A 7405-nucleotide genomic window follows, 5' to 3' on the forward strand; every position below is an offset into this window, starting at 1 on the left:
TGGAAAATCTTGCAAGAAGGCACAGGAGATAAAAAAAAAAAAACTTACCTATAGAGAAACAATGAAAAAATTTACGTCAGAATTCTTAACATAAACCATTCAAACAAGAAAGAATGGAGTTAAATATTTAACATTTTGAAAGAATGAAACCACCATTCCATAATTATATATTCAGTAAAGTAATCCCTCAAAAGTTATGAAGGAATAAAGGCTCCTCATAGAAACAAAAGCTAAAGGAATTTATTGCCAGTAGACCTGCCCACTTAGAAATTTGAAACGTTCTTTAGGGAGAAGGAAAATGATATAGGCCAAAAACTAAGATTACCCAAAGAAAAGAAAATGTCAGCAAAGGAATGCATGAAGGTAAAATAAAATCTTTTCTTCTTATTAATGTCTTATTAAGCTATTAGTAATAGCTTAATTTCTAATTAATAATTGATCCAAAATAAAAAAGTTTGTTTCAAGTTATAACAGCAGCAATATAGTAGATGATTACAGCATATGGATAAGTAGAATGAATGATAGCAATGCCATAAGGAAAGGGAAAAGAGAATTGGAAATTATCTATTACAAAGCAGCTGGAGGCACACAGCAGGAGGGGACAGGGTCAGACTTAGGAATGGTGGCCTTCATGTTCTATAGCTGACAAGTAGCTGCCACTTTTCACAGCCATCAGTCCCAGACCAGACCATAGTACAGTCTACTGCCCAGGTTCTTGGAATTTCTGAGCTGTTTAATAACCAATAACTCCAAGTACAGCAGCAACAGCAAAAGAATCTCTCACTACATGAATATATGAATATGAAATTGTTGCAAGAAGCTGATGTCTCCCTTCCAAAGGATATGTGGCAAAGTCACCAGATGAAGCTGACGCAATTGTCAAAAAATTAGGTTCTAAAGATGTTGTGATAATGGCACAGAATTTTGCTTGTGGTAGAGAAAAAGGAACATTTGAAAGCAGTCCCAAAAGAGAAGTGAAGATAGTTTTCTGTCAAGAAGCAAAAGCTGTTTCCTCTCAAATTATCGGGAAAAAGTTGTTTACCAAGTAAACAGGAGAAAAGGACAAAATATGCAATCAAGTATTGATCTGTGAGCAAAAATATCCCAGGAGAGAATACTACTTTCCAGTAACAATGGAAAGGTCATTTCAAGGTCCAGTATAAACAGGAAGTTTGCAAGGTGGTGTCAACCCTGAAGATGTTTCTGCTGAGACTCCTGATGTAATAAAGAATCTATTGATGTCGTAGAAGGCATCAAAAAGGAACAAGCTCTCCAGCTTGCACAGAATATAAGATTTCCATCTACTATTGTGGATTCTGTGGCAGAAAACATGGTCAAGCTTTACAATCTTTTTCTGAACTACAACACAACCATGATAAAAATAAGCTCAACAGTATAAGATTCAGATGGAGCTCTGCTATGTTTGGACACAAAGATCAATTTTGATTCTAATTCAGTCTATCGCCAGAAGATCTTTGATCTACAGGACTGGGCTCAGGAAGATGAAAGGAACAAAGATGAAGCTAAGCCACATCTCAATAACATTGGCTTCAGTGGAAAAATAGGCTGTCTAGTAAATGGTGCTGGTTTGGCTATAACCACAATAGATATAAGAAAACTTCATAAAGAGACTCCAACCAGCTTCCTTGTTGTTCATGTTAGTGCTATAGTCCATCAAGTAACAGAATCATTTATGCTTATCACTGCAGATAAAAAGAGGTACTGGCTATTCTGGTCAACATTTTTGGAGGAATCACTTGATGTTATATTATTACACAGGGTATAGTTCTGGCTGTGAAAGATTTTGAAATTAAAATATCTGTTGTGGTACATTTACAAGGTTCACCCGTTAATGATGCTAAGGCACTACTAGCAGAAAAGCTACTAGAATGGCTTCAAAGCTCTCTGAAATGGTGACCTTAGTCAAGCAAACCCTTGAATATATATATATTATGTAAGTTGCCAACATGATCTTAAAAAGCCCATGAATGACTGAAAATGTTAATTTGCTATAATCATTGAAAATACTATCTTCTGTGTTATTGTTCTTTTTCTTTTCAGTGTGTGAAGACTGTAATTGTGATCTAGGCACACAAACTTTTAGAAGCATTTGGTGTGCATTTCATTCTGCTATTCAGGATGGACTATTTATATAAAGAACATATAATGCAGGTGTCTAGTTTTGTTTTATCAGTCTTCTTCACTTCTACAGAATATCACTTGGAATGTGCCTGTTTATATTGTTGGATATAAAGTTCTACATTGACAAGAGTCCTACAAACAAAATAAATGTGAAGAAAAATAACAAAATTGTTGGACTACCCTTTTAAAAAGAGGTAAAATTTATAGGTTAAGAGATAAAATAGAATAATAGAAAATGCTCAATTAAAATTAAAAAGGCAGAAGAGAAATAAAAAAAAGTATAACAAGAGTTAAAAACATGGTAGATATTAAGCTGACTATATCAATAATTACTTTAACTGTGAATGGTCTAAATACACCAATTAAAAGACAGACTGTCAGAGTAAATGAAATATACAAGACACACCTGTACATTCTACATGAAACCCACTTTCAATACAAATACTCAGGTTAAAGAGATGGAGAAAGATATACTACACTAACACTGATCAAAAAAAATAAAAAGAAAGAAAAGAGGAATAACTATTGTATTAGTCAGGATTCTCTAGAATAACAAAACTAATAAGATAGATGTATATATAAAGGCGAGTTTATTAAGGAGTATTAACTCACATGATCACAAGGTCCCACAACAGTTCATCTGCAAGCTGATGAGCAAGGAAGCCAGTCTAAGTCCCAAAGCTGAAGAACCTGGAGTCCAACATTCAAAGGCAGGAAGCATCCAGCACAGGAAAAAGATGTAGGCTAGGAGGCTAAGTCTGTCTAATCTCTCCACATCCTACTGCTTGCTTTTTATTCTGGCAGCTGATTAGATGGTGCCCACCCAGATTGAGGGTGGGTCTGCCTCTCCCAGTCCACTGACTCAAATGTTAATCTCCTTTGGCAACACCCTCACAGACACACCCAGGATCAATACTTTGCATCCTTCTATCCAATCAAGCTGACACTCAGTATTAACCATCACAACTATGTTAATTTCAGACAAAGCAGACTACAGAACAAATAAAATTTTCGGGAACAAATAAGGGCATTTCATAAGAATAAAGTATTCAGTTCTACAAGAAGACAACAATCTTTAACCTGTATGCAATGAAGAAGAGATTATCAAAGTAAGTGAAGTAAAAAAATTGAAAGAACTATCATTAAACTACCATTGACACTCTTCATAGAATTAGAAAAAAACTACTTTAAAATTTATATGGAACCAAAAAAGAGCCCATATAGCCAAGCCAATCCTAAGCAAAAAGAACAAAGCTGGAGGCATCACACTACCAGACTGCAAACTATACTACAAGGCTACAGTAACCAAAACAGCATGATACTGGTATAAAAACAGACACAGACCAATGAAACAGAATAGAGAACTCAGAAATAAGACCACACATCTACAATCATCTGATCTTCAACAAACCTTACAAAAATAAGCAACAGGGAAATGATTCCATATTTAATAAATGGTGCTGGGAGAACTGGCTAGCCATATACAGAAAATTGAAACTGGATACCCTCATTAAACCACTCAACTGCTGGACCTAATAAGAGAAAATAGCAAGGCTGCAGGATGAAAAGTTAATAAACAATAATGAATGCTTTCCTGTATACCTGCAGTGATCAATTAGAATTTGAAATTATAATGCCATTTACAAGAGTATGAAAAATTAAATATTTAGGTGTAAGTCTAACAAAATATGTACATAATCTATATGTGGAAAACAAGAAAATCCTAATAAAAGGAATTAAAGATCTAAATAAAAAATATAGACCATATTTGTGGATTGCAAGACGATTATGGAAAGACATCAATTTTTCCAAATTTGATTTATAGATTTACTGTAATCCCAGTAAAAATCTCAGCAAACTACTGTATAAATAATGGTAAAATAATTCTAAATATTTTATGGCATGACAAAAGAACTAGAAGAGTCAAAATATTATTGAAGACAAACTAAGTTGGAGGACCAACACTACCTGATTTCAAGACTTAATATACAGGTGCAGTAAGCAAGACAGTATAGTATTGATGAAAAAATAAGCAAATAGATCAATAGAATAGACTAGAGAGAGCCCAGAAATAGATCCACACAAACATAGCCAATTAATCTTTGACAGGGGACAAAGACAATTAAATGCAGAACAAATAGTCTTTTCAACAAATGCTTCTTGAATAATTGGATATCCCTATATAAAGCAAAAACAAAAACAAAAAACCAAATAACAAAAAACAAAAATGTAGAAATATACCTTATGCAAAAATTAACTCAAAATGGATCATAAAAATAAATGTAAAACACAAAACTAAAAAACTCTAAAAAAAAAAAAAAAAAGAAATCACAGGAGAAAATTTAAGTGACCTTGAGTTGGACTATACATTGTCAGATACAACACCAAATCACAATTCTTGAAAGAAAAACGAATGACTGGTTAGACTTTATTAAAATTAAAAACTTTACTATGCAAATGATACTGTTAAGAGCAACAAAAAACAAGCCATAGACTGAAGGGAAATATTGGTGAAACACATATCTGGGAAAATAAGCTTCCAGAATAGCAAAGAACCCTTAAACCTCAACAATAAGAAAACAAATGCCCTAATTTAAAAATGGGCAAAATATCTAAATGGATATAGCATTATAAAAAATATATAGATGAAAATTAAGTATAGAAAAAGATTTGTAACATTTCTATTTAGGGAATTGATAACTGAAACAGACATAAGGTTGTCTAAAATCTATAAAACTGACAGTACCAATTGCTGATGAGGATGTGGAGCAACAGGAACTCTCATTTATTGCTGGTGAAATGCAAAATTGTGCCTCCACTTTTTAAGACAGTTTAGGTAATTTTTACAAAGGTAAAAATAGTCTTACATAGGATTGATCAATGATGTTCCTAGGTATTTACCCAACTGATTTAAAAACTTCTGTCACACAAAATCTGCATAGAAACCTTTATAGCAACTTTATTTATAAGTGCCAAACTTTCAAGAAAACAAGATGTCCTTCAAACAGGTGGTGCAATAAATAAACTGTGGCATATATATTATCAAATTATATGATATTTTCAAAATGGAAAATCTCTAGAGACAGTAAAAATATTAGTTGTCACCAGGAGTTTAGGGGGAGCTGAATAGTGATACAAAGGGGAATTTTTGGGGTTGTGAAACTATTTTTAGAGACTATAATTGTGAGTATATGACACTCTGTCTTCATCAAAGCCCCAAAATACTTATAACACAAAAAGTAAACTGTAATGGATACAAATTTAATTTGAAGATGTCACTCTGGTAGTCAAAGAAATCCCAAAACAGAATGCAAAATAGGACAAAACAATCTAACTGAATTACAAATGCATGACATAATCTCACTTAATGGGCTGGGGGAAAAGGAGCTTATGTAAGTAACTTTATGCTCCTAAAGAGAAAAGCATAATTATCTTGTGTGTGTGGTTGATAATTTTAATTTTATTTATTTATTTTTCCAACTTTTATTTTAGATTCAGGGAGTATATATATGTACAGATTTGTTAGCTGAGTATGTTGTGTGATTTTGAGGTTTGGGATATGAATGATTCTGTTACCCAGGTACTGAGCATAGTCCCTAATAGTTAATTTTTCAGCTCTTATCCCTCTTTCCCCTCTAGTGTCCCCCATTTCCCCATTTTCTATTGTCACCTTTATGTCTATGAGTACCCAATGTTTAGCTCCCATTCATAAGTGAGAATATGCAGTATTTCATTTTAAGTTTCTGCACTAATTTGTTTTGATTAATGGTCTCCAGCTACATCTATGTTGCTGCAAAGGACATGATTTCATTCTTTTTTTATGACTGGATAGTATTCAACAGTGTGTATGTACCACATTTTCTTAATCTAATTCACCATTGATTGGCACCTAGGTTGATTCCATCTCTTTCCAATTGTGAATACTGCTTTGATGAACATGCAAGTGCATATGTCTTTGTGGTAGAAAGATGTGGATATATATACACACACACCCAGTAATGGGATTGATAGGTCAAATGGTAGTTCTTAGTTATTTGAGAAACCTCCAAACTGCTTTTCATAGTGACTGAACTAATTTACATTCCCATCAACCGTGTATAAGCAATCCCTTTTCTTCACAGCCTTGCCAACATCCACTTGTCTGTTTGACTTTCTAATAATCACCTTTCTAACTTGTGTGAGATGGTATCTCATGTAGTTTTCATTTCTATTTCTTGGATGATTAGTGATGTGGAGCATTTTTCATATGTTTCTTGGCCACTTGCATGTCTTTTCTCTTCTGAGAAGTGTCTGTTCATGTCTTTTGCCCATTTTTAAAGGGTGTTATTAGTTTTTTGCTTCTTCAATTGCTTAAGTCCCTTACAGATTCTGTATATTAGACCCTGTTAGATGCATAGTTTGAAAATATTTTCTCCTATTCTATAGATTATCTCTTTATGCTGTTGATAGTTTTCTTTACTGAGCAGAAGCTCTTTAATTAGGCCTGACTTGTCAGTTTTGGTTTTCTTACAACTGCTTTTGAGGACGTAGACATAAATTATTTCCCAAGGCCAAGGTCCAGAGTGGTGTCTCCTACATTTTCTTCTAAGATTCTTACAGTTTGAGGTCTTACATTTAAATATTTAATTCCTCTTGAGTTATTTTTTGTATATGATGAAATGTAAGGGTCCAGTTTCATTCTTCTGCACATGGCTAGCCAGCTAAACCGTCACCATTTATTGAATAGAGCATCCTTTCTCCCTTGCTTATTTTTGTCAACTTTGTCAAAGATCAGGTAGTTATAAATGTGTGGCTTTATTTTAGGGTTCTCTATTCCCTTCCGTTGGTCTATTTGTCTGTTTTTGTAACAGAACCATGCTGTTTTGGTTACTGTAGCCTTATAGTACAGCATAGTTTGAAGTCAAGTAATGGGATGCCTCCAACTTTGTTTTTTTTGCTTAGTATTGTTTTGGCCATTTGGGAACATCTTTGGTTCCATATGAATTTTAAAATTTTATAGTTTCTTGTATTTCTGTGAAAAATTATATTGTTAGGTTGATAGGAATGGCATTAAATCTGTAGTTTGTTTTGGGGGCTATGGCCATTTTAACAATATTGATTTTTCCAATCCATGAGCATAGAATGTTTTTCCATTTGTTTGTGTCATTATCATCTATGATGTCTTTTAGCATTATTTTATAGTTCACATACAGGTCTCTCACTTTGTAGGTATTTTAATACCTAGGTATTCCTAGGTATTTTATTTTTTCATAGCTATAGTAAA

At 33.4% G+C, this 7405-nt stretch overlaps 1 pseudogene; it reads left to right on the forward strand.

Annotated features, from left to right (window-relative positions):
* The first annotated feature begins 619 nt into the window (after window positions 1–619).
* LOC100449930 (succinate--CoA ligase [ADP-forming] subunit beta, mitochondrial-like) lies at window positions 620–1917 on the forward strand (annotated as a pseudogene).
* The last annotated feature ends 5488 nt before the right edge of the window (window positions 1918–7405 follow it).

The sequence above is a fragment of the Pongo abelii genome, chromosome 12, assembly GCF_028885655.2.
Source record: "Pongo abelii isolate AG06213 chromosome 12, NHGRI_mPonAbe1-v2.0_pri, whole genome shotgun sequence".
Taxonomy (NCBI): Eukaryota; Metazoa; Chordata; class Mammalia; order Primates; family Hominidae; genus Pongo; species Pongo abelii.